The sequence below is a fragment of the Canis aureus genome, chromosome X, assembly GCF_053574225.1.
Source record: "Canis aureus isolate CA01 chromosome X, VMU_Caureus_v.1.0, whole genome shotgun sequence".
NCBI lineage: Eukaryota > Metazoa > Chordata > Mammalia > Carnivora > Canidae > Canis > Canis aureus.
Genome location: NC_135649.1, coordinates 34,353,481 through 34,381,024, shown reverse-complemented (window position 1 = coordinate 34,381,024; position 27,544 = coordinate 34,353,481). Strand labels below are relative to the sequence as shown.

Below are 27,544 nucleotides of genomic sequence, written 5' to 3'. Positions count from 1 at the left end.
CTGAGCTAAAGTATGGGCACCTGGAAAAAAAAGAAGTAAAGGAGCCTGGTATCCTTGAATCTTTTTGTGGGGTGAGGGTGGGGGTGGTGGTCTAGGAATCAGGCAGTGACTTGCTGCATGCTGTATGTCTCCTTGATTTCTACTGCCTTGCCATTATGAAGTTAGATGTGGTTTAAGGATGTGCAAAACCATGTTTCCCTCCTATCCACCCAACAGCAAATGTGCTAAGGAGAGCAGAGTATGGAAGTGAAGTGCTGACCTACATTCACTCCAGCAATAATAGACACATGTCGCCAGTCATTTCTTGGACCATCAGAATCAGTAAAGTGCCTAAAAATGACTGTGCATTATTCAGCAATCTAGATGTGCTTTGAAAGCCTCCTTTGATGGATTGGGCTTTCTTCAGTGTGATTGATGGTTCAGACACCACATGCCTGGTGACCCGGAGAAAGACATTTAATTTCTATCTATGGGGATAATTCCAGTGCCCTGGTGGCACTTGTATATATGATGGCAAGAATTTAAATCCCATCTTTTGAAATCTGGAACCAGACATAATGTTCTGGGGTTCAAAAGGCTAGTGTGGATAATGCAATTAATGAGCCCAAAGAGTATCTATTATGGGAGTTGGGGACAAATCCTTACTGCATTACTGATACACTCACTCATGGTGAGATTTTCCCCATGTTGTTCATATTTGTAGGTATAAATTCAATCCCTCTGGAATAGTAACAATTATTCTTACTATCATTTTGGGGGTGCTTGTGTGTGCTGATACAGTGGTAGGCCTTTTATGCACGTTATATTCTTTAGTTCTTCCAACAACTCATATAGGTAGGTGTCATTCACGTCATTTCATGAAAGAGAAAACTGTGGCTTAGAGAAGATCCTTTCATTCCTTCATACATTCATCCATTCAACAAAGATGCACTGAGCATTGATTGATTATGTGCTAGGCACAGCTCTAGGTGCTGGGGGAACCCAACAAAATTTCTTTTATTGTAGGGCTTACATGCTAGTGGAGGAAGGCAGATCAAAACTAAATAAATGGGTATTTGTAGGTGATGATTAGTGCTAAGGAAAAAAAATACCAAAAAAAGAAAAAAAAAAGATTGTGTAAAAAGAATAGAGTAGGAGCTCTTTTAGAAAGGGTAGTCAGGGAAGCCCTCTGATAAAGTGATATTTTTTAGTAGGGTCCCTAAGGATATAAAGGGGGGGTTGATGAAGAATCTGTTCACAGTTCCACTGCCAGAACAATCTACCACCTCCAGTCAATCTCAGCGCCATAAGATACCTCCACCCAAAGTTCCCCTTTGTCACAAGCTACCCATGTCACAAAAAAGAGACAAAAACAATCATTGGAATAAAGGACCACTCATCACCGAGGAAAACAGTTTTCACAGAGAAAGAAGTGAGAGAAGGGACTCCTACGAGGTCCCTTCTCTGAGAGCTTGCTCAAATGACTAGGCTAGTTCTATAGATTTTTTCTGTATTTTATGACATATCTGTTGTTGTTTTTAAAGTTTTTATTTATTTTTTTGAGAGAGAAAGCTCAAGCATGAAGGAGGGAGGGGGGAGGCAGAGGGAGAAGGAGAAGCAGACTCCTGACTGACCAGGATGCACAACATGGAGTTCAATCCCAGGATACTGGGATCATGACCTGAGCCAAAGGCAGACACTCAACCAACTAAGCCACCCAGGTGCCCCATTGTTTTTTGAAGTGAGCTCTACACTCAATGTGGGGCTTGAAATCACCACCCTGAGATCAAGAGACGCATGCTCTACTGACTCAGCCAGCCAGGTGCCTCATTTTATGACCTATTTGTAACTTGAAGGTACCGAAGAACTGAAAGTGTATTGCTGTCCACCTATAGGTGGTGCGTTTCTGTTCTCTCCTGTTCTTGCATGCAGAGTGTCAGCAGTAAACAGCAGTCTTAATTTGAGTAAGCCTCTAGCTTTTATTTCAAAGAGCTTCCCAAGAAAAGAGAACAGAAAGTTTGAAGATCTGAGGCAAGAGTATGTTGGTGAGTTTGCCTTTTGGGCCAGCATGACTGTAGTGGAGCAGGGAGGCAAGAGTGGTAGGAGACAAGGTCACAGAGGTCACAGGGTCCAGGTCCATGCAAGTCACATAGCCAGGGAGTGGGAGAAGCAGGATTTAACAAAGACTTCTCTGACTCTACAGTCATCATTTCTGATAAACTTCAGAAAATAGAAACTACCAGATAGAATGTCCTCATCCTCCCACTGCCTAATCTCCCCTCCAATCTGCATCAGCATATTTTAGAATTGAGAACAAATGGTCTTACTCCATATAAAGGACAAACTTCTCCATGTGGGTTCCAGATCCCAGCCTTCTTACATTTCCAAAGGTATTATTCTTGCAATTCTCTTCTCTCTCCTGAATCATCAATTTCTTCTGCTTTCCATTTTCTATTAGCATACAAATATGCTGTAGTATCTCAGATCCTTAAAAAATGAATAAAAAGAAAAAAACACGAAACCCCACACTCCCTCCTGTTTGTCTTTAAACCACAGTGTAAGTTACTATTTCTACTTCTTCCCTTAGTAATTATTTTCTAAAGCTACTCCATCACCTCCACTGAGATTACCCTTGTCAAGTTCACCATCCCTGATGCCATATCCTTGGGCTATTTTTCCATTTCTTAAAATATTTTATTTATTTATTCATGAAAGACACACAGGGAGAGGCAAAGACCTAGAGGGAGAAGCAGATGCCCGGCGAGGAGCCTGATGTGGGACTCGATCCCAGGATTCTGGGATCACGACCTGAGCCAAAGGCAGATGCTCAATCGCTGAGTCACCCAGGTGCCCCTATTTTTCCATTTTGATCTGACTTTACCTCAGCAAATTTGACAGAATTAGCCACTTTACTGCAACATTTTCTCTACGTTTTCTAAGACCTCACATTCCTACTTCACTGGCTCTTCCTTCTTAGGATCCTCTGCTATGCTCTCTTTCCAGTCTCTGTATGAATTATTGTCCAGGCTTAAGTTGTGTAAATTCTGTTTTTTCTAGGTGAGCCCATCAAGTCACAGGTGTTAACTGCCATTTATACACCATCACTATCTCCATCTTGCATCTTATATCTGAGCTCCATATTTATTTATGTCTTCTGTTATCTATTTTATATGTCCATCTTTTTTAAAGATTTTTATTTTTATATTTGCTTTTTTAAAGATTTATTTATTTATTTATTTATGAGAGAGAGAGAGAGAGAGAGAGAGAGAGGCAGAGACACAGGCAGAGGGACAAGCAGGCTCCATGCCGGAGCCCGACATGGGACTCGATCCAGAGACTCCAGGATCGCGCCCTGGGCCAAAGGCAGGCGCTAAACCACTGAGCCACAGGGATCCCTATTTTTATATTTGAGAGTGAGAGAGAGAAAGAGAGCTGGCACACGGGCTTGGCGGGGCATCGCAGAAGGAGGAGGAGGAGCAAGCTCTCCCTTGAGCAGGGAGCCCTAGCTGGGGCTGGATCCCAGGACCCCGGGATCATGACCTGAATGAAGGTAGATGCTTAACCCACCGAGCCACCCAGCTACTCCAATATGTGCATCTTGAGGTCTCATAGATATTGTAAATCTAATACATTTTGATTTCTTTCCTAAGCCTGTTGTTCTCCTGATATTCCTTCACTCAAACTAAGGCATCCTCCTCCTTGCAGAGATTCAAGTCAGAAACCTAGGAGTCCTCCTGTGTTCTCCCTTTGCCTCCGCTCCATTATTAAGCCCTGTTGGTTCTACTTCCCAAACACATCACAAATACATATATTCTTCACCTCCATAAACAACTAACTTACTCCTGGCCAGTATCAGTGTGTACCTGGCTTACTACAATGGTGTCCTCATAGGTTTCCTTGCTTCTTGGCTTCTCTTCCAACAACAAAATGTTTTCCCACAAAATGGCCAGTTATTTTTACAAGCTCTCACTGGTTTTGCTGGTGGTATTTTGAGGGGATAGAATGAGCTGCTTCAAGCTGAGCCACCTGGGTGTGTCTAGTTGGGGGAGGAGAGTCTGGCCCACTGGGCTTTCTGAGCAGGTGCTTGATGTAGTGGGATATTCCCTGTCCATGGGTGATGAAGAGAGGTTTCCATGTCCATGGCTTGTCATGGCAGGATCTGGATTTGTCTTGCTGGTGCTGACCTGGTATCTTTGGATAGGTAGAGAAGTCTCAGGTCATTTCCTGTCTGGGTGCTTATTGAGGTGAGATCCCCTTTGCCAGCTTTCCAGTGGCCACTTATCATTCCTTTGGGTGAGGGAGGGGGCTCTGTACATTTTGCATTTCCAAATTTATATCTCCATTCTGTACCTCTTTTCTGAGTTTCATGCTTGTATATTCCACCATTTATTTAATATGTCCATTTTCATGCCCAATGAATATCTCACATCTAATATATCTTGATCTCTTCTCAACAGTCACTTATTTATCCACTCCCTAGGGTAGTTTCTTTGGGAAGCATTCCTTGGGACCCATTTGAGCTTAGTGGGCAGGATATTCACTAAACTGTGTTATTAATGGTAACACTTGTGAAAGGGAAATGAAGGAAGCAGGGCTGGGCACAGGGAAGAGTCAAGGCATGATCCAAACCCAAGAAAATCCTACAAGGATTTGGGTGGCTCAGTTGGTCGAACGTCCAACTCTTGGTTCTGGCTCAGGTCAATCTCTAGGTTGTAAAATCAAGCCCTGTGTCAGGCTCTGTGCTCAGTGCAGTCCCTCTCCCTCTGCTTGGGCACACTGTCTCTCATATAAATAAATTAATCTTAACACAAAAAGAATCCTACAAGGAGCTATAGCGCAAGAATAATCCTTCATAATTGTCACAAATTTGGCAAGTTTGCTGGGCCCTTGTAGTCTCCATGAACTGTACCTTGGATGTGGGCCACCTGGGAAGGGTGAAGCAACTATTAGGTCAGCTGCGGCTAAGGGCTGTCCTCACATAGCACTTGCAGCTGCTGTGGCAACAAGTCCTTCACTGAAGTGGGGTCTGAGCAGTGCCTCAGTTCCCACATGATAACCACAGTCCCAACCTGATGGGCCTCATTTGTCTCTGCGTCGTGGAATTGCATAGACCTGCACTGGGTGAGTGTTTCTAGTCCTGGGGGCTGCTAGCTAAAAGTTCTGTCCTCAGCCTTGTAATCTGCTAAAGTTTAACCTGGCTCCAGCGATGCTTCCTGGGTGTGCATCCACAGAGGGTATGCGCTGGTCTCAGCAGAATGCCAGCTGAGGGTTTCCTCCAGTCTCATCAGATACACCTGTTCATGGTGGCCAAGATTTTCCTCCCTAGCCTGCTTGCTAGGTGAGAATTCTAAGCCTGGACCATGGTGCACTCATGGCTCAGGATTTCCCTACCAGCCGTAGCTACACTAGCGAAGAAGTTCCTCTGGGTGCAAATGGTCTAGCCCTTAAGAGTTATACCTAGCCCCTATATGTCCAGTTGGGAGCCCTTTAAATATTAGATTGTGGATTTCCTTTGTGTGTGTGAGACAATAGTGATGAATAGTGCTTGGCATGTTTTCATGGGGGTTTATTGGCCATCGGTACATAATCTTTCATGGCTTTTCTGATTCCTTTGTTCAGTTGCTGGTAATGTTTGTGTTCTTATTGACTTGTGTGGGATTTTTGACTTGATATGGGATATTATTGACTTGTGTGGGACTTCATGTATAATATATGTGTATATATGAGGGAGGTTTATTCCTGGACAAGCTTGTTTTTTTGAGTAAGATGACCAGCAGAGAAGCTAATTAGCCTGCCACTGTCTCTAGGCAAAACCTCCCTTTGAGGTGACTTAAAGGGCACGACTGTTCATCATTTGACCATAACAACGCTGGTCTTTGGATGTGAAGCTTCTGACTAGAACCTACAAACATAGGTGCCACCCCCCCCCATTTCAAAACCGTGTTATTTTTTCAGTTGCCCTGTGCCATTTGTCTGCATACATAGTTCTTCCCTCAAGTTAAACATTCGCCATCAAACTGCTTGATATTTCAAGCTTAAGTGCACGTCTGAGAATTCAATTCACAAAATGAGACAACTCTAAACCCACACCCAAATGCATTGCCTGAAATCTTGATCTCTAATGAAAATGCACTGTCACTTCTATTCAAACAGCAATCATTCTTGAAGAGGAAAGTGCAGGCAGAAGTTATAAATTGGGCATTGCTTTAACACAGAACAGAGGATAAGCCCCATTTTCGTGTTGAGAGATTTAAAGGTGCAAGATGCAAAGAATGATGGGGAACCGTTCAATCGAACTGGAGTTTGTGTTGGTTTGTTTGGATGCTATTTGACCTGTTCTGTCTGTGATACCAAAGCAAAGCCCCTGGTTTTGCCTCTCTGCTCCTGGGGCCCGAGAAATGGACCCCTGTCCTGCAAGTGCATTCACATCCAGGAAGATAGTTTATGTTGGAACTAGAGCTGAGTCATGATAGCTCAAGTAGACCAGGCTTGGAAGTTATGTAATCCTTACCCTCACTTCATCAAAGGGGAAACCACATTCAGAGGAAAAGGAAATTTCCAAAAGTCAATTGAATTAGTTTCTGATTTAGGTTACCAGAGGATTAATCAGAGATTCTTTCCACTACACTACGTATTTAAATTGTATTGTTTTTGACAGTGTGGTTTGGTTTGTGTTAGAAATGAGTTCTGAATCTCATCCCTGGGGTTGTCCTTCTAAGGTGGAGAAGCACGTTGATGGTTTCTTACTGCCTTCAAAACCAGTTTCCTATTGCTTCTATTTCTTCTTCTAGTGGTGGTCTCATTTCCTGTTCTCTGGGGGCCATTCTATTAACAAAAATTCTATTTGATATTCTGTTGCTAATGTCTAGCACTGGACTATATATCCTTGAAGAGAGTTCTATTGTCATTTCAGAGAAACAAGCCTACTAATCAAAGGTGTTTTTACAAAATTGTATACAGGATCTGAGGAGGAGGCTAGATGTACAGAACCATTGGTAGTTCTGTAGCATGGTTTTGGATTCTGTAGGTGTCCCACCCCTCATGTTCACTTAGAAGAAAAATAATAAATGGAAGTCTTCTTTTGATAGTTTAATGTCAGTCAGGAGGTATGTTTCTGAAATTTGTGATATAATTGATAATATTGTGGCCATGTTCCTGTGCGAACAATTCACAATTCTAAGCAAGCATGAGCTAGTTGATTTGGACATGGGGATGGATTCCTGTACTAGAAGGTGCTGTGAAAATCAAACCGTTATGGTAGTAACTTCCCTTGATTATAGGAATGGTTTTTATAGCAGGTCAGGCATTCTCAATATTTGGTAAAGAGAGGATTGTATGTTTAAAAAAAAAACCAGGTGCTTCTCACATGCAAATAGAATTGCAAAAACACTGAACTTCAAGAGTATACTGCTGGTGTTTGACAAAATTTTAAATTATACGAGGTTTCCTTTTTTTGTTAATTAAGTATAATTTCCATACAATAAAGTGCACTGATTTTAAGTGTACAGCTCCATTAATTTTGACAGATTTGATACTTGGGTGACCACCCTGCCTCTTACCATAAGTTTGTTTCACTTTTTTTTTTGTTTCACTTTTTTTAAAACACTTCATATAAATGTGATCATACAGCTTGTACTCTATTGAAAGTATGTCATTCAGCAAAATGTTGCTGAGACTCCTTCATGTTGTATATGTAAAGATGATTCCTTTTTCCATAGTATTCCATTTTATGGAATTTGGAATAAACAATTAAAATTAAACAATTAAAATAAACAATTAAAATTCCATTTTATGGAATAAACAATTTGTTTATACATATTTCTGTTCACAGATGTTTGAGTTCTTTCCAGTTTTGATTTTTTAAATTTAAAATTGCTATGAACAATCTTACACAAGTATTTTGGTGGTTATGTTTTCATTTCTGTTGGATAAATACTTAAAACCTGAGGCACATATATGCTTAACTTTTAAGAAACTGCCAAATAGTTTTTCAAGGTGATTGCATCATTTTACATTCCTTGCTGTGATATATGAGGGTTCTATTTGCTCAGCAACTTTGCCAGCATTTGGTATTAGAAACCTAATTTACATTTGAGCCATCCTAGTTGGTATGAAGTGCTATCAGGTTGTGCTTTTAATTTCGATTTTCCTCATGACTAATGCTATTGAGCATTGTTGCTTTTTTCTTCAAGCTTTATTGAGATATTATGGACATATATGTGAGTTTAAGGCATAAACTGAAATGATTTGATACACGTATATATTGCAAAATGATTGCCACAGTAAGGTTAATGCTTCCATCCCCTACCATAATTACCACTCTGGGTGTGTGTGAGTGCGCCTGTGAGTGTGAGTTAACATTTAAGATTTACTTCTTTTTTTTTTTAATTTTTTATTTATTTATGATAGTCACAGAGAGAGAGAGAGAGAGAGGCAGAGACATAGGCCGAGGGAGAAGCAGGCTCCATGCACCAGGAGCCTGACGTGGGATTCGATCCCGGGTCTCCAGGATCGCGCCCTGGGCCAAAGGCAGGCGCCAAACCGCTGCACCACCCAGGGATCCCGATTTACTTCTTTTTTTAAGATTTTATTTATTTATTCATGAGAGAGAGAGAGAATCAAAGACACAGGCAGAGGGAGAAGCAGGCTCCATGCAGGGAGCCTGATGTGAGACTCCAGGATCATGCCCTGGGCTGAAGGTGGCACTAAACCGCTGAGCCACCCAGGCTGCCCAAGATTTATTTTCTTAATGACTTTCAAGTATTGTTAATTATAGTCACCATGCTTTACATTACATCCCTAAAACTTACTCACCTTAGAGCTGCAAATCTATAGTCTTTGAGCAACAGCTCCTCATTTCCTCCACCCCTAGTCCCTGGCAACCATCATTTTATACTCTGCTTCTATGAGTTTGGCTTTTGAAGATTCTGCATGTAAGTGAAAACGTACAATAATTATCTTTTTCTACCTGACTTATTTCACTTATAATGCCCTCTTGGTCCATCCATGTTGTAGCAAAAGGCAGCATTTCCTTCTTTTTCTGGCTGAATAATATTCCTTTGTGTATATATACATTATATCTTCTTTATCAGTTCATCTGTTAATAGACACTTAGGTTGTTTTCATGCCTTGGCTATTGTGAATAATGTTGCAATGAACATGGAGGTACAGACAACTCTTCTGAATAGTTTTCATTTCTTTCAGATATATACCAAGAAGTGTGACTGTTGGACCATATGGTAGTCCTATTTTTTTATTTTTATTTTTATTTAAAAAAAATTTTTTTTTATGATAGGCACACAGTGAGAGAGAGAGAGAGGCAGAGACACAGGCAGAGGGAGAAGCAGGCTCCATGCACCGGGAGCCCGACGTGGGACTTGATCCCGGGTCTCCAGGATCACGCCCTGGGCCAAAGGCAGGCGCCAAACCACTGCGCCACCCAGGGATCCCTCTATTTTTATTCTTCTAAAGAAACTCCATACTGTTTCCCATAGTGACTGTAGCAGTTAACATTCTTATCTACCATGCACAGGGTCCCTTACTCCACATCCTCACCAACACTCCTCTCTTTTCCTAATGGCCATTCTAACAGGTGTGAAGTGATATCTCTCACTATAGTTTTAATTGGCATTTCTTTGCTGATTAATGATGCACCTGATGATTAGCAAAACAAATCTTCCACAGCTAAAGTTGTAAAGAAGGCCACACTGAGAAGAGTAGGAAGGGCAGTTACATGGTTGGGAACCAAATCCCCAGCATGGCAGTAACCCATAAGTAGGAAGAAAATCACACACTTAAAGGAGTCACTTGGGAAGACTGGCAGTTTCTTATAAAAATAAATCTACTCTTAACCGTTTGATCCAATACTCTCCGTGGTATTTACCCAAAGCAGTTGAGAACTTGTGTGCACACACACAAACTTGTGCATGGATGTTTACAGCAGCTGTGTTTATCACTGCCAAAACCTGGAAGCAACCAAGATGTTCTTCAGTGGATGAATGGATAAATAAAGTGTGGTATATTCAAACAGTGGAATATTCAGATCTAGAAAGCAATGAGACTTCAAGCCATGCCAAGACATCAAGGAAACTTAAGTGAGTGTATGAAGTGAAAGAAGCCAATCTGAAAAGACCACATGCTATATGATTTGAGGTATATGACATTCTGGAAAAGTCAAACTATGTAGACTGTGGTTGCAAAGGATAGGGGTTGGGGGTAGCATGAATAGTGGGAGCGCAAAGGATTCCATGAAAATCTCCTGTACAATACTACAATGGTGGATACATGTCCTTATACATTTGTCCAAATCCATAGAATATGCAACACCAAGAGTAAACCATGGACTTTGGGTAACTATGATGTGTCAATGTAGGTTTATCAGTTACAACAAATATACTGACAGTGCTGATATTGGGGAAGGCTATGCATAAGTAGAGGCTGGAGGTTTATGTGCTGTCTCTTTTTTTTTTTAATTTTTATTTATTTATGATAGTCACACACAGAGAGAGAGAGAGGCAGAGACATAGGCAGAAGGAGAAGCAGGCTCCATGCACCGGGAGCCCGATGTGGGATTCGATCCCGGGTCTCCAGGATCGCGCCCTGGGCCAAAGGCAGGCGCCAAACTGCTGCGCCACCTAGGGATCCCTATGTGCTGTCTCTGTACCTTAGTCTTAGCTTTGTGTGAACCTAAAACTCCACTGAATAAATTGTTTTTTAAAAAAAATGTCTATGCATGAGCATTCTAGGCCTATGATAAATGTTTGACTGAAATGCCATTTACATTCCTATCTCCAAATTATGAGAGTTCCAGTTGTTACACATGTTCTCCAATAATTGGATTCTTGGGTTTTTAAAAACTGTCATGCATTAGATTAATTAGTATCTTCTTGAGTCTTTAGTATGCATTTCTTTTATGACTAATGATATTGAATATCTTTTTCACTTTTTAGCCATTTGTATATAGTCTTCTGAAAAGTGTTCAAGTATTTTGCTCAGTTTTTAATTGGTTTATTATTTACATGGAAGAATTTTTATATATTCTGTATGCAAGTCTCGTGTCAGATATAAGTAATGTGAATACTGTCTTACAGTCTGAGGCTTTTCTTTTTATTTTTCTAAGGATGTTATTCAAAGAACAGTAGGTTTTAATTTTCATGAAGCCAGTTTATCAATTTTCTTTATGATTCATGCTTTCTGGTTCTATCTAAAAAAATCTGCCTACCATAAGATGCAAAGGACTTACTCTTAGGTTATCTTCTAGAAGCTCTATTATTGTAGCCTCCACATTTAAGGCTATGATCTGAGTTAATTGTTTTGTTTTTGTTGCATAGTAAGAATTGAGAGATTTTTTTTCCATATGGATATTCAGTTATGTCAGCTATGTTTTAAAAATTCAATCCTCTTCCCACTGAGAACCTTAAATGCCTTTGAAGAAAGTTGACTACATGTGGATCTATTTCACATGTGTCTATTCAGTTCCATTTATATAGGTCTATCTTTGGCTAATACCACACTGTCTTATTTTAGGTTTCATTAAAAGCCTTAACATCAAGTAGTGGAAGTTTTCCATCTTTTTTCCTTTAAATGTTATTTTCTAGACTTTTTCTAGGCTACTCCAAATTCCAAAACCAGTTTGGTTATTCAAGTTGGTTTTATATTTTCATATCAATTTAGCAAGCTTGTTAATATTTATTAAAATGCCTGCTGGGATTCTGATTGGAATTGCACTGACTCTCAGTTTTGGAAGAATTGACATCTTAAAAATGGTGATTTTTAAAAATTTAATAAAGTATATAATTCTCCATTTTTATTTAGGAATTCCTAATTTTTGCCAATGATATTCATAATATGCTACACATAGGTCTTCAGTGTATAGATGTTTTATGAAAGCTATCTCTATTTTGTCTTCAGAAGTATTGCACTACCATGAAGTACCTCAAAGCTTGTCATTTATTTCTAAATATTTCATGTTCTTTGATAATTGTATAATAGGGTTTTGTTTTTATTTCCCAAATGTTTGTTGCTAGAATCAAGAACTAAAGTTGATTTCTTTTTAACTTTTATCTTACAAAGTTACTAATTTCACTTAATAATTCTGATATTGATATTATATATTAAGATTTTAAGATTTTCTAATTAAACAATCATTTGTGAGGACTGTGTTAAAATTTCTAGTTTTGGGCAGCCCCGGTGGCTCAGTGGTTTAGCGCCGCCTTCAGCCCAGGGCTGATCCTGGAGACCCGGGATTGTGTCCCACGTCAGGCTCCCTGCATGGAGCCTACTTCTCCCTCTGCCTGTGTCTCTTGCCTCTCTCTCTCTGTGTCTCTCATGAATAAATAACTAAAATCTTAAAAGAAATAAAATTTCTAGTTTTATTTTTTCTCTTTCTTGCCTTATTGCACTGGTTAGTATATCCAGTACAATGCCAAATACAAATGGTGAAAGTAGGGGTGCCTGTGGCTCCATTGGTTAAGCATCTGTCTTCAGTTCGGGTCATGATTCCCAGGGTCCTGGGATCAAGCCTTGCATCAGACTCCCTCCTTGGTGGAGGGTCTGCTTCTCTCTCTCCCTCTGCCTGCAGTCCCCCTGCTTGTGTGCTCACTCTCTGTCAATTTTTTTTTAAATGATGAAAGTGTATATCCTTGTCTTATTCTCAACTTAAGGGGAAAAGGGTTTAATGTTTCACCATGAAATATGATGCCATTTGCTAATTTTTCTTTGGTCTTTGTCAGCTTGAGAAATTTTCCTTATTTTTTTAAAGGAATTTCCTTTGTTTTTAACATTTTGCTGATTTTTTTTTAAATCAACAAATGCCAAATTCTGTCAAATGCTTTCCCTAAATTTGAGAGGGTCATATTTTTCATTTTTTACTTTATGTAGTATATTATATAAATTGATAATAATACTGAATAATATCAAACAAATTATGCATTCTTGGAATAAACTACACTTGTCTTGATGTATTAAACATTTTTGTTTGCTGGATTCTATGCTAATGTTTTGTTAAGAATTTTTACATTCATTTCAATGAGAAGTACCGTTCTGTAGTTTTCTTGTAACGTTTTTGTCAGGTTTTAGTATTAGGGTAATATTGACCTTGTAAAATGAGTTATGAAATATTCTTTTTCTATTTTTCTGAACAGCTCTATGCAAGATTGATATTGTTTCTTAAATGGTTGATATAATCCATCAGTGAAACTGGGTCTAAATATTTTTGAAAGTTTTTATTATATTCACTTAATATAATTTTATTGAAATTTTCTATTTCTTGTATATCCATTTTAAGTAATTTTTTATAATTTTAATTCTAGGGTAGTTAACAGTGTTAGTTTCAGGTGTACAATATAGTGATTCAAGTTTCATATATTAACCCTGTGCAATCAAGAGAAATGTACTCTTAAGCCCCTTCACCTATTTCACCCATCTCCTGCCACTCGACACCCTACCCTCTGCCCCCTCTGGTAACCGTCATATATTCTCTACAGTGAAGTCTGTTTTTTTGGTTTGTCTTTTTTGTGTGATTTTTTTCTTAAATTCTACATCTGAGTGAAATCATATGGCATTTGCTTTTCTCTGACTGGCATATTTCACTTAGCATTACACTCATCCCCGTGTTTATTAAATAATGTTTTGCAAGGAATTTGACAATCCAAGATGTTGAAGTTATCAGCCTAAAGTTTTTCCCAATAATAACCCTTTAATGTCTGTAGGATCTGTAATGATTTTCTCTTTTAATTCTAATATTATTAAAACGTGTTTCTTGTATCTTGATCATCTTGCTAAGGATTTATCAGTTTTATTAACTTTTTCAAAAGAACTTTTTCAAAAGAACTTTTTCTGATTACTCTTCTTTCTATTTAATTGAATTTTGGGCTTTTCTTAACAATTTCCCCTCTGATTTAGTTTGTTGATCATTAGGTTCTTATATCCTTAAGGCAAAAGCACATGTAATTGATTTTAAACCTTTCTACTAATATAGGCATTTAATGTTATACATTTTCCCTTAATATATTGTTTTCATGATCTTTCAACTGAAGTATTTTTAATTTTTCTTTATTCTTTGATTTTTAGGTTATTTGATGTGATATTGAATTTTCAAACATTTGGAAATTTTCTAGATATTAATGTCTAGCTGAATTCCTTTATCAGATAATACATTTTGTAAGATTTCAAACATTTTAATTTAATGAGCTATATTTTATCACTTAGAATATGGTTTCTCTTGATGAAAATTCTATGTGAAGTTAAAGTTATTTTCTGGGAAGCCCTGGTGGCTCAGCAGTTTAGTGCTGCCTGCAGCCTGGGGTGGGATCCTGGAGACCTGGGATCGAGTCCCACATCGGGCTCTCTGCATGGAGCCTGCTTCTCCCTCTGCCTGTGTCTCTGCCATTCTCTCTCTGTGTGTGTCTCTCATGAATAAATAAATAAAATCTTAAAAAAATTTAAAAAAATAAAGTTGTTTTCTGATTTTACTGAGTGCAGTATCCTATAATTATTATTTAGGTCCTATTCTTTGATAGTGTTCCTATGTTTTTTTTTGTTTTAGTTTCTTTTCAACTTCAACCAGTTACTGAGAAAAGTGTGCAAAATCTCTAACCATTATTGTAGATTTCTCAATTTTTCTTTTCAGTTCTGTCTGCTTTTCATATATTTTGCAGATTTTAAAAAAGATTTATTTATTTTAGAAAGAGAATGTGCACAGAAGTGAAGGCAGATTCAGAGAGAATCTTCAAGTAGATTCCTCACTGGGTGTGAAGCCCAACACAGGGCTCAGTCTCATGAGCCATGAGATCATTAGCTGAGCTGAAACCCAAGACTTGCACACTTAACCTACTGAGCAACCTAGGCATCCCTACTTCATGTATTTTGTAAATCAGTTATCAGTAGCATACATGTTCAGGATTATTATATATTTATTTCGAAGTGTTCTTTTTTCACTTGCAACATTCGTATTTAACTCTTGTGCTAATCTTTGTTTTATAATATTCTTTGTCTGAATATGTAGACAATTTTTTGCATTATTTTATTTCAATCTATGTGTCTTTATATTTAAAGTGCAATACCTGCAGACAGTGTATATTTCGATCTCCTTTTAATCTAGTTTGAGAATAAATGATTCTTACCCCCATGTGTATTTAATGTATGGCTCATTTTGATTCTGTCATTTGCTGGTTGTGTTTTAGTTTTATGTGTTTTATTCACTCATTCCTCTTTTCATGCTTTCTTTGGATTAATCAAATATCTTATAGTGTTTAATTTTCTTTATTGTCTTTGTAATGGTCTCCTTGGACTATACTTCTCTGTGTTAAGGTTGGAATTGTATGCTAACAGCCTAGAGTGAACATGGTGCTCATCTATCTGTCCTTTAAGTGCGGTGTCTGTGTTGCCTTCTGTCCAGTGCCTGAAAACAATTGCTTCATATACTTTGTTCAGCTTTATAACTGGGAGGGCAAGTCTGGTACCACTTAGGTCAACATAACTGGAAATGAAATTTTGATGTTTGCTTTTTAGATTCTCTTCTTTCTTGGTTCTTTTTCTACCTCGTGGCCCTCTCCTTCCATTCTCTGCCCCTATCCTCTCAGATATCCTGATTCTAGCATCTTACATTCAGAAACTGTGAATTAATAACTTTCTTAAGTTTTTATGTGATAAAAGTTGAGGGCATGTTATTTTCCAGAGTCATTTTCATGATTGTTGGGATTTTAGGAGATTCCATAGCCTCCAGGATGCATAGGACTTCATCTCTGTTAGTGGAATGCACACAAGTATGCAATATTTATAAGATACCTACTGTATAGTAGCTATTTTCATAATATCCATCAGAATGCTAACTGATACATTTCTGTATCATAACCAAGACTGTAGGAAGGAGAAGGGTTTTTTTTTTATTTATTTATGACAGGCACGCAGTGAGAGAGAGAGAGAGAGAGAGAGAGAGGCAGAGACACAGGCAGAGGGAGAAGCAGGCTCCATGCACCGGGAGCCTGACGTGGGATTCGATCCCGGGTCTCCAGGATCGCGCCCTGGGCCAAAGGCAGGCGCCAAACTGCTGCGCCACCCAGGGATCCCGAGAAGGGGTTTTGATAGCTAAATTAACACCTTGAACTGCCATCACAAATCCTCTTGTGGTGTTGGCCAAAAGAGGAAAGTCAGGGGAAAATATAAAGTGAGAGTTGTAGGAGTTGGAGATTTCAGCATAAGAACTGAACTCAAGGGGCACCTGGGTGGCTCAATGGTTGATCATCTGCCTTTGGTTCAGGTCGTGGTCCTGGGGTCCTGGGACCATATTGGGTCAAGTCCCTATTGGGCTTCCTGCAGGGAGCCTGCTTCTCCCTCTGCCTGTCTCTGCCTCTCTCTCTGCGTGTCTCATGAATAAATAAGTAAAAATCTTTTTTTTTTTAATTTTTATTTATTTATGATAGTCACACACAGAGAGAGAGAGAGAGGCAGAGACACAGGCAGAGGGAGAAGCAGGCTCCATGCAGGGAGCCCGACGTGGGATTCGATCCCGGGTCTCCAGGATCGCGCCCTGGGCCAAAGGCAGGCGCCAAACCGCTGCGCCACCCAGGGATCCCAATAAGTAAAAATCTTTAAAAAAATAACTGAACTCAAAAATAGACAAAGCAGATGGAGGCAAGGTGTTTGGAAACAGATCTCTCATATTCATAGCTGACATTTTCTAATTTTCTTGAGCTATTACTGGACTGATCACAATTTTCCTGTTTTTATTTCTGATTGCCTCTTCTCTGTTCTTACTGTTTTCTTGGGAGCTTTTCTTGTTTATAATGCATTTTGATGGGTGCAGTATTTTTTTTTTCTTAAGTTGGTATTCCTCAGATTTACCAGTTGGTGAATTTTGTCTACCAGAAGTTGATTTGGATATTATCTTTGGTACTTCTACCATACCAGGACCTATGCTTATTTTGATAATTTAGAACTTCTTTTACAAATAACTGATTTAGTAAGTACATTATAAAGTCTTTTCTAAATAAACTTTTACTAAGGACCCATGGTAGACCAATATGAACACTACATCATGAATCAAAAAGCTGGAATTGTTGTCCTGGCTCTATTAATAAATGTGTGACCTTTGGGAAGTCACTTTATATGGAAATTAAACTAGATGGTCCTAAACATCTGTTCCAGCTATAAGATTCCATTTGCAAATAAGATTCCTTTATTCTTTCTTCCTCCTCCTCATTTTGGGAGATGAAGAATGTATTATTCTTTTACAACTTCTTGGTATTACTTATATGTGAGAACAGAATATGTTCCAGTGAACAAAGTTGTAAACCCAAACAAACCTGCTGTCTATACTCTGCCTTAATCATTTTGTTTCCCCTAGCCCCAGTGTCTTGTAGCATCTTTCTAGATTATTCTGCTACAATTGACCACTATAAAAAAATAAAAGTTTTATGTTAAGCTGGATTGTTTGTTTTTTCTATTGTCTTTCTAGGTCAGACTTCAGCCTAATTTTTTTTAGAAAAAAATGTTTTGTAGCTTTAAGAGTATTTTACAAAGCCTGAACTTGAATTTTTGTATATCAATGATTCCAAGTAGTTTGGTAACTAAGAAAACAAATGCACTGATTTCCAGCCTTAAGAAAGCAACCCTCAGATATAGCAAATCTCTCAACTAAGATTGAATTGCCAGTGCAGTATAAAGAAAAAAATTATTACTCCCTCTCTACAGCCAAAAGGACTTTGCTTCAATCCTAAAATGGCAGATTTTGTCCCTAAATAAGCAAAAGAGAATAATAAAAGTCTGGCAAATAGGCAAGTGGGGGTATGTGTGCATGTTTCCGAAATAGAAGAAAGAAACTTTTGATACCACGTTGATGTTGTGCCTTATGCTGATAAGTGTACCTTAAAATAAAGATTTTGATTGAAGTACATGGAATTAAAAAGTTTTTCCAATGTCCTAGGTAAAAATTATTATAATTACCTAACATTTAGGTTGTATTAACCTCTCAGTAAATCCAAATCTACTTTAAGTTCTTAAAAAAATTGTGGTAAGCTTGACAAATTACAGCTCTATTCAGAACATGCCAAAAGATCCAGTCTGTTCTATCAAAAATTCAGCTCCTAATCTGGTTGGTTTGATTGCATGACTATAAATGTCCCTATTGGAATGAGTATTGGACTGATTATTTTGGCAAAACCTCCATTGTGGCAGTGTAGAGAGAAGGAGCATGAGATTTTTAGGTCAACTTGATAACACAGAAGCTTGAAACTGGCAGGGATTTTAGACATCTGTTTGTACACCTTTACTTATGAAAAAACTTAGGCCTTTAAAAATGTTAGTATTCTAAATAATTATAAAGGAGAAACTCTTTGGGTATGATTTAATCATAATGTTAATAATTTTGAGCATTTGGTCTGTGATATTTAATATTTGAGATTTAATCTGATATACTCTGTAACCAATACTTTGTATATATCATTGAATCCTAAAACCCACCATTTGAGTTAGGTATTATTGCTCCTTTTTCAGGGCCATAGAAACTGATGCATAGATAGGCTCACTGACTTGCTCAATGTTTAAGAGTTAGTAAATGGTAGAGTTGGAATTCAAATCTGGACAGTCTGATTAAACTAGTCTCTTCTACTGCCTCCCAATTATAAGAAAAGGGAATATTCTTGAATTCGTAGACAATAATCAAATGTAAACTATTGTGGATCTGTTCCCCAGGAAGGTATGTCTTCACCATATATACTGTCCACTGTTCTCCACAATGAACTGTTACTTTAGAGCTCTTGTTTCTGAAGTAGAAAAATGTTACTTTAATTATCAGGATTTACCTTAGCATAAATTATTTTTTGCATAAATTATTTAATACAGAATCTAGCTTTATTCACAAGGAATTTTACATTGTGACTTATAGTATGGCAGGATAGCACACTGGCTACAAATGGGTTTTAGAGTCAGATAGACATAGGTTCAGATCCTAGCTCTGTTATTAGTTTTAGAACCCAGAATGAGTTATTTGGGTTTGCCTTTGCCTAGTCATCTCTTCCTCTCACCTTAGTTTTCCCATCCTGGTTATGGGGATGATAATAGTAATACTGGAGGTAATATGATCTTACTTACTTTGTAGTGTTGTTATGAGGATTAAGTTTAAATTATAAAGCCGTTAGCAGAGTGCCTGGCATATTGTAAGTGCTAAAAACTGTTACTTAGTAGTAGAAGTTTATTATTATTATTATTATTATTATTATTATTATTATTATTATTATTATGTTTGCTATGCCCATTCATTACTGATCCAGGGCTTTCTTTACCAGGGCCTTAACTAAGCACATCTTTACTTTCACCCATTTCTTTGATGAATAGCATTTAGTTGAGAGGGAGTGGATTGTTGGTTGAGTTGCAATGCTTGAGAGTCTCCAAGGAATTTGCACCTCTTGCCAAGTTTTACTCTGTTTATGACTCTAGGTCTAAACTGGATTTGACCCTTATGAATCATAGAAAGCTGATGATTACTATAGTTAACAGCACTGAATACAAACACTATAATAAATATTTGGCACATAATATTACTTAAAACCCTTTATGAGTAGCTCAGTAAGGCTAGACATGATCAGATACACATTTTTGGAATTCACATTAGCCTATCTGATTCTATTCTTATTCTGCTACAACAAAACTTTTCTCTGCAGACTAAGTTTCCAAAAATGAAACTCCAATCATATCTAGTTCCCTTCTTTAAATACTTCAGGATTTTCTCTTTTTTTAAAGATTTTATTTATATATTCATGAGAGACTGAGAGAGAGAGAGAGAGAGAGAGAGAAAGACAAAGCAGAGAGAGAAGCAGGCTCCACGCAGGGAGCCCGACGTGGGACTTGATCCTGGGTCTCCAGGATCATGCCCTGGGCTGCAGGAGGCGCTAAACGGCTGAGCCACCCGGGCTGCCCTACTTCAGGGTTTTCTCATTGTCTTCAGACCACAGTTCTCAAATTAAAGTCAAGAAGGCCCCTAGAGGTCTGTGAGATCTTCTACTTTGCAAAGTCAAAACAATGTTCATAATCATATTGAGAAATTTGCCATTTTCACTTTTGTTTGCTCATTAAGTGTAGAGATTTCCATAGGTTAAGTGACATGTGACATTGCAATAAATTGACACAAGTCAGATGTGAGAATCAGCTTGTTTTCTATATAAGCCATATATTGAAGAGATTTGCAAAAAAACTTTTTATGGTAACATGTAATGGGTTTTTAATTATTTTTAAAAATTTTCTCAGTTTTTCTAATATGGTAAGTATTTATACATGTAACACTGAAACTAAAGCTCTATGGAGCCCTACAGAATTTTTAAGAATAGAATAGTTTCTTCGAATGCCTCAGTTGGTTAAGCATCCAACTCTTGGTTTCAGCTCAGGTCATGATATCAGGGTCGTGGGATCACATATCTATATATATGTAACAGGTTCTTGAGACTGAAAAGTTTGCAAACTATTACCTGAAATTAATGTTCAAACTCTGCTATATGTTTCACCAGCCATCATGTTTTGGGCCCTGCATGCTTTTTTTAGCTTTCTTTCTCTGCCTCTTACCTATGTTCTAATCACCTTAAATTTTCTAATTCTTGTTTTTCACCCATAGAACACACTGTTCCTTCTGCTAGGCATCTTCCCTCTCTTTACTTGACTAAATTTTACTCATACTTTATCTTTTTAAAGATTTTACTTATTTATTCATTTGAGACCTAGAGAGAGGCAGATACATAAGCAGAGGGAGAAGCAGGCTCCCTGTGGGGATCCCAATGTGGAACTTGGTCCTGGGACCCCGGGATCATGACCTGAGCCACAGGCAGATGCTCAATCACTGTGCCACCCAGGTGCCCCTTACTCATACTTTAAACTCAAAATTAGTTATTACTTACATTGCAGTTGTCCCTCTCTTGGTAGTTATGCTATATTATAATTGCATGTCTATTTATTGTTTCCTACCAGATCATAAACTGCATAAGAGCAGGCACTATGTGTTATTCATGCTGCTTTTCCAGCTCCTAGGACAATAATGCACTAAATAAAAAGTTTTGAAAGGAATTGAATTAGAATGCACTGAAAGTTTAGTGAGATCCATTTAACAAATGTAAAGGAAAGAATCTGGAGAAAATGACTCCCTCTTTTCATATAACAGGTCCAAAGGGGGATCTACAATAGTTGAGTTATTAGGTTCTATATTTACTGATATCCAGGTAGGCACTCTTCATCAACACAAGATAAATTGCCATGACTAATAGCAGTCAGCTAATAGAATTATGAAATCTGTAGTTTCATGTAGATAAATCTTTTAGTCCTAAAACTCCTGTTTGACCAAGTAAATCAGCCAGATGTTCCTTTACACCTAGTAGTATCCAACCATACAGTTTAAACAAGAAAGTCAATAAAAATGGTTTAATAAGACAGTAAGCTGAAAAACTTATTTTGTGAATAATAACTCCTATTTGGCAAAACCAAGAAACAATTCATTTTTGCTCCATCTTCTTTTAATATCCTCAAGTGTAATCATTAAGATCTTGTTACTTATAATACTGAGTGTGGTTAAAGTGGATTGGACTGAATTGATAAAATGATAATTACCTCTCTGTGTTGTGCCATTTGCATTTGATTAGGAATATATTTAATTTTCTTGCAAGAGTAGATTATAAAGGAATGAAATTCTAATTGGAAATAGATGTCTAGACGTTTAAGTAGGAATTTCCCACAAAAGTCACATGAGAGTCAAGTTTAGAAAATTGAGGTTATAAATGAAGAATTTATAAAATAGAGGTTATCACGAAGAATTATGAATCATTAAACTTTATTTTTAAAGTTGAAGAAATCATCATAAAAGCACACCTAGTTGTTCATCCCTAATATCCATTATCACTCTAAGTCTTGGAATGATTGTGTGATACATCCCTGTTACTCAGACTGTGGATGTGCTGGTGCATAATCAATAGTCATCTGGGATCTTATTAGAAATGCCTCACTCAGGGATCCCTGGGTGGCGCAGCGGTTTGGCGCCTGCTTTGGCCCAGGGCGCGATCCTAGAGACCCGGGATCAAATCCCACGTCAGGCTTCCGGTGCATGGAGCCTGCTTCTCTCTCTGCCCGTGTCTCTGCCTCTCTCTCTCTCTGTGTGATTATCATGAATAAATAAATAAAATCTTTAAAAAAAATGCCTCACTCAGACCAACTGTATTAGTTCTGTATTGCTGTGTAACAAATTGCCACAGATTTAGCAGCTAAAAATAACACATTATCATTTCAAAATTTTCATGGATCAGAAACCTGGGCACAGCTTACCTGAATCCTTTGCTCAAGATCTCACAAGGTTTCAACCAAGATTATCAGCTAGGGCTGGGGTCTGATCTGAGGCACTGAGTCCTCTTCCAGGCTCACATAGTTGTTGGCAGAATTTATTTCCTTATAGCTGTAGAACTGCTGGAAATTCACTATCTCTAGGATAGTAAGAGAGAGTCTCTGACCTCTAGGCCCTCTTTACTGGGCTTGATTGATTAGGTCAGGCTCACCCACCATAATCTCCCTTTCATTAACTTAAAATCAACTGATTTGGGACCCTAATTACATGAGCAAAATCCCTTCATCTTTGTCATATAACCTAATCATGAGTGTGAAATATATGCATAGGTACTGCTCATACTCAAGGTGAGGGGTTTATATAGAGCACATACACAAGTGGAGACAGGAACCTTAGAATCTCCTTAAAATTTTGTTTACTATAGCTACTGAATCAGAGTCTGCAATTTAAAAATAATACCCAGGTGATTCATATGCATATTTTGAAGCTTTGTGATCACCTTCTGAGATATGAGAAAACCAAAGTAGCCACAAATTAAGTAATTAAATTAATATCCTAGTTCATTACTAATGGAACCACTTAAACCCATTGTCTTCACTTACTGATGAACACAAAGCTTTGGCACTTCCACATATGCCATTACATTTAATTCTCATAACTCTACCATTATTATTGGATGATGGCATCATTATTTTGCCAATGAAGAAACTGAGAAAGCAATTAAATAATGTCCTACATCTTGTTTATGGAACTAGGATTCAAAGCAGTCATGCCAGACCTGATCTTTCTACCACATTGTCATTGTCTCCAAGGTGGGAAGAAGAAGAATAACTCCTGAAGACCCAGCTTCTATCAGAGTCTTGAAGATCCCTTTCTTCTGCCTACCTTAAAATAAAGTGAGAACTCCTGAGTTCCCCAGAGATCTCGAGAAACCAGTAAGTGGAGATGTAACCAGTAGAGAACACGGTCCTCCCCCAGAAGCCCCTGCTCCATTCACTGAGATTTCCTGGAAAAAGATCATTACCTGATTTTGCTATCAATGTTCTGAGAAACTAGATTTAGGTGGCCTTTGCCTGATGACAAAGACAAAAATTCTGTTGTGTGAGTGCATTTAAATTCGTGAAAGCCAAACTGAAGGTAGCATAGTTGCCAGCTAAATAATGATAGTAGACTTCGTATTAGAAAACATGGTGCTGCTCTTTTTCTTTTTCCTTTTCCTTGTTTTTCCTCCCCCTGGCAAAAGTTGATTACTTCAGATATTTTTTCCAGATAGCATTCAGGATAGGACTGAGCTCTTCAAAACCAGAAAATAGGGATGCCTGGGTGGCTCAGTGGTTGGGCACCTGCCTTCAGCTCGGTTGTGATCCTGGGTCCTAGGATCAAGTCCCACGTTGGGCTCCCTGCATGGAGCCTGATTCTCCCTCTGCCTATGTCTCTGCCTCTCTCTCTGTGTCTCTCATAACTAACATTTAATATTTTATCCAATAGAAAGTTGCTTTATAGAGACAAAGTAGATGAATGGTTGCCTATGGGAAGGGTCTAGGGGTTTAGAGGGTGGTGGTTAAGGAGTGTGATGTTTGTTTCTTTTTAGGGTAAATGTTCTAAAATTGATTTTGGTGATGGATGCACAAGTTTATGAATATACTAAAAGCTATTAATTGTATGCTTTAAATGAGATAGTTTGGAGAATGTGGGGAAGACGGTTGAGTAAAAGAAGCCTGAATCCATCTCATCTCATGGATGCATTGAGGCAACAAATACATGTATTGCAACTAACTAAAAATCTAAAGAATGGCAGAACTGAACTTCCACAGCTAGTCCTAGAGAGAAGGCCACAGAGAAAAGGGAAGGGCAGAGACACAGTCGGGTATCAAATACCCCATGCAACTAACCACAAATGGAAGAGCAAGGCGATCAGACCCCACATGAGTATCACTGGCCTGCACTGGGAGGAAGGCTCTCCATCATGTCTGGCTTTATAAAGCAGCAAGGCTTAACTCTAGGAGCTTAAGTAATTAGCAGGGCTTAACTCCAGAAGAGCTGGAGGGCTATAGGAGACCAAGACTCTGCCCTTAAAGAGCCAGCACTCTATATCACTCAGTCCAAGAACCAGCACAGAAGCAGGAGTTTGAAAAGCATCTGGGGTATACATGAAGATTTATTGACTAATTTTAGAATGTGTGCTAGAGGGGCAGAAATCTGCAGGAGATTTCTCTGGGAACAAAAGGGCAGGCACCATTTTTCTCACCATACCCTAGACTATATGAACATTGGCAGGAGCCAGTTTTAATACTCCCCATCTACCTTGCTAGCAGAGCATGCCCCATTCTGGCCTTCCCCTGCTTTCCTGCTATCCCCAACCCAGCCACCTCAGCAGGCACCCTTCCAAAGTGGCTCCTGCCTCAACATACCCAGCAGGGACAGTACCAGCACACTCCAAAGTGATTCCTGCCCTGAGTGGGTAGCAGGGGGCAGGTGGTGGGAAATAACTCCACATACTCACAGCTTCTGTAGCTGATCCTCTTAGCTGGCTGTGTAGGGAGTAAGCCATGTTTTTCAGAGTGAAAGCAGGTGTTGCAGTGGCTAATTGTAGACAGTTGGGCTGCCAGCCTAGCCCATCAGCTAGCCCATGGTGCTACAGCCAGGCTCCTCAACAGCATGGGAAGCAAACTCTGTCCAATATGCCTATAGCAGGTGAAGTAGGTTATTGCAGCCAGCTGGGGTGAGGGTCAGCCCCACCTACCAACATGCCCAAATGAATCATAGCCGAATTATAATAATAGTGTGGATACAGAGCACACAGGGGACACTGCTGGAGAGCCTAATTCTGGTGACTAGAGGGGATTGTACTACAGGGCATCACAGGACTTCTTTGACACAAGACCACCACTTTTAAGAACAGTAGATATAGTAGACCTACCTAATACATACAAACAGAGTGTTATACAAAATGAGAATACAGAGGAATATATACCAAATGAAAGAACAAGACAAAACTAGAGTTAAGTTAAATGTGCCTGATAAAAGTGTTAAAATGATCATAAAGATACTCACTGGACTTGAGGGAAAAGTAGATGAACTCAGTGAGAACTTCAACAAAGAAACAGAAAATGTTAAAAGAACAAGAGTTGAAGAATACAATAACTGAAATGAAAAATATACTAGAAGGAATCAACAGATTAGTGGATGCAGAAGAATTGAACAGCAATCTGAAAGACCAGGTAATAGAAAGCAACCAAGCTGAATAGCAGAAAGGAAAATAATAATAATAATAATAATAATAATAATAATAATAATAAAGGTTAAGGTATCTCTGCAACATGATTAAGTGTAATTATCTTTGCATTATAGGGATTCCAGAAGGAGAAGAGAGAGAGAAGAGGCCGAAAATTTATTTGAAGAGATAATTAACTGAAACTTCCCTACCCAGGGAAGGAAAAAGTCAGGTCCAGGAATCAAAGAGAGCCCCAAGCAAGAAGGTCCACACCAAAACACATAATAACTACAATGGAAAAAATTAAAGGTAAAAAGAGAATTTTAAAAGCAGCAAAAGAAAAGCAAATGATTAAGCCCCACCCCACATACTCCTTAGAGATATCACCTGATTTTTTAGCAGAAACATTTCAGGCCTAAACAGAATGGTAGGATATATTCAAATTATTGAAAAAAATTTCCAACTGTGAATACTCTGACACAATTATCAATTACAATTGAAGTAGAGATCAAGAGTTTGCCAGAAAAAAGTTAAAGTTGAGTTCATAACCACTAACCAGCCTTACAAGAAATGTTAAAGGGAAGTCTTTGAGTAGAAAGAAAAACCATAATTAGAATGAAGAACATTATGAAAGGAAAATATTTCACTGGCAAAAGCAACATATAGTCAAGGTAGTGGGTTAATCACTTATAAAGCCAGTATTAAGGCTAAACCATGAAGAGAAATCTCACAGAGGAAGACATAGACATGGCCAACACGCACATGAGAAAATGCTCCGCATCATTTGACATCAGGGAAATACAGATCAAAACCACAATGGGATACCACCTCACTCCAGTGAGAATGGGGCAAATTAACAAGATAAGAAACAACAAATGTTGGAGAGGATGCGGAGAAAAGGGAACCCTCTTACACTGTTGGTGGGAATGTGAACTGGTGCAGCCACTCTGGAAAACTGTGTGGAGGTTCCTCAAAGAGTTAAAAATAGACCTGCCCTACGACCCAGCAATTGCACTGTTGGGGATTTACCCCAAAGATACAAATGCAATGAAACGCCGGGACACCTGCACCCCGATGTTTATAGCAGCAATGGCCACGATAGCCAAACTGTGGAAGGAGCCTCGGTGTCCATCGAAAGATGAATGGATAAAGAAGATGTGGTCTTTTTTTTTTTTTTTTTAGAGTATTCCTCTTTTTTTTTAATTTTTATTTATTTATGATAGTCACAGAGAGAGAGAGAGAGAGAGAGAGAGGCAGAGACACAGGCAGAGGGAGAAGCAGGCTCCATGCACCGGGAGCCCGATGTGGGATTCGATCCTGGGTCTCCAGGATCACACCCTAGGCCAAAGGCAAGCGCCAAACCGCTGCGCCACCCAGGGATCCCAAGAAGATGTGGTCTATGTATACAATGGAATATTACTCAGCCATTAGAAATGACAAATACCCACCATTTGCTTCAATGTGGATGAACTGGAGGGTATTATGCTGAGTGAAGTCAGTCGGAGAAGGACAAACATTATATGTTCTCATTCATTTGGGGAATATAAATAATAGTGAAAGGGAATATAAGGGAAGGGAGAAGAAATGTGTGGGAAATATCAGAAAGGGAGACAGAACGTAAAGACTGCTAACTCTGGGGAACGAACTAGGGGTGGTAGAAGGTAGAAGGGGAGGTAGAAGGGTGGGGGGTGGGGGTGAATGGGTGACGGGCACTGGGGGTTATTCTGTATGTTAGTAAATTGAACACCAATAAAAAATAAATTAAAAAAAAGGCTAAAACACAAAAGTAATAAACTCAATTTTAACTACATAAATTAGAGCTGGGATACACAAAATGATGCAAAATATGTAAAGATATAAACTATGATTTCACACATAAAAGTTGGAGGGGGGAGTAACGATTTAGTGCTTTTATTTATTTATTTTAAAAAATTTTTATTTATTTATTTGACAGCACAAACAGGGGGACCAGGAGAAAGAGAAGCAGGCTCCCTGCTGAGCAGGAAGCCTGATGCAGGGCTCAATTCCAGGACCCTGGGATC

At 38.6% G+C, this 27,544-nt stretch overlaps 1 long non-coding RNA gene across 1 annotated transcript; it reads left to right on the top strand.

The window, feature by feature from the left end:
* The first annotated feature begins 2,305 nt into the window (after positions 1–2,305).
* LOC144308509 (uncharacterized) lies at positions 2,306–26,573 on the top strand. The gene is made up of 3 exons (XR_013374975.1): positions 2,306–2,369; positions 23,101–23,223; positions 25,640–26,573. It is a non-coding gene; the product is annotated as an uncharacterized LOC144308509 (long non-coding RNA).
* The last annotated feature ends 971 nt before the right edge of the window (positions 26,574–27,544 follow it).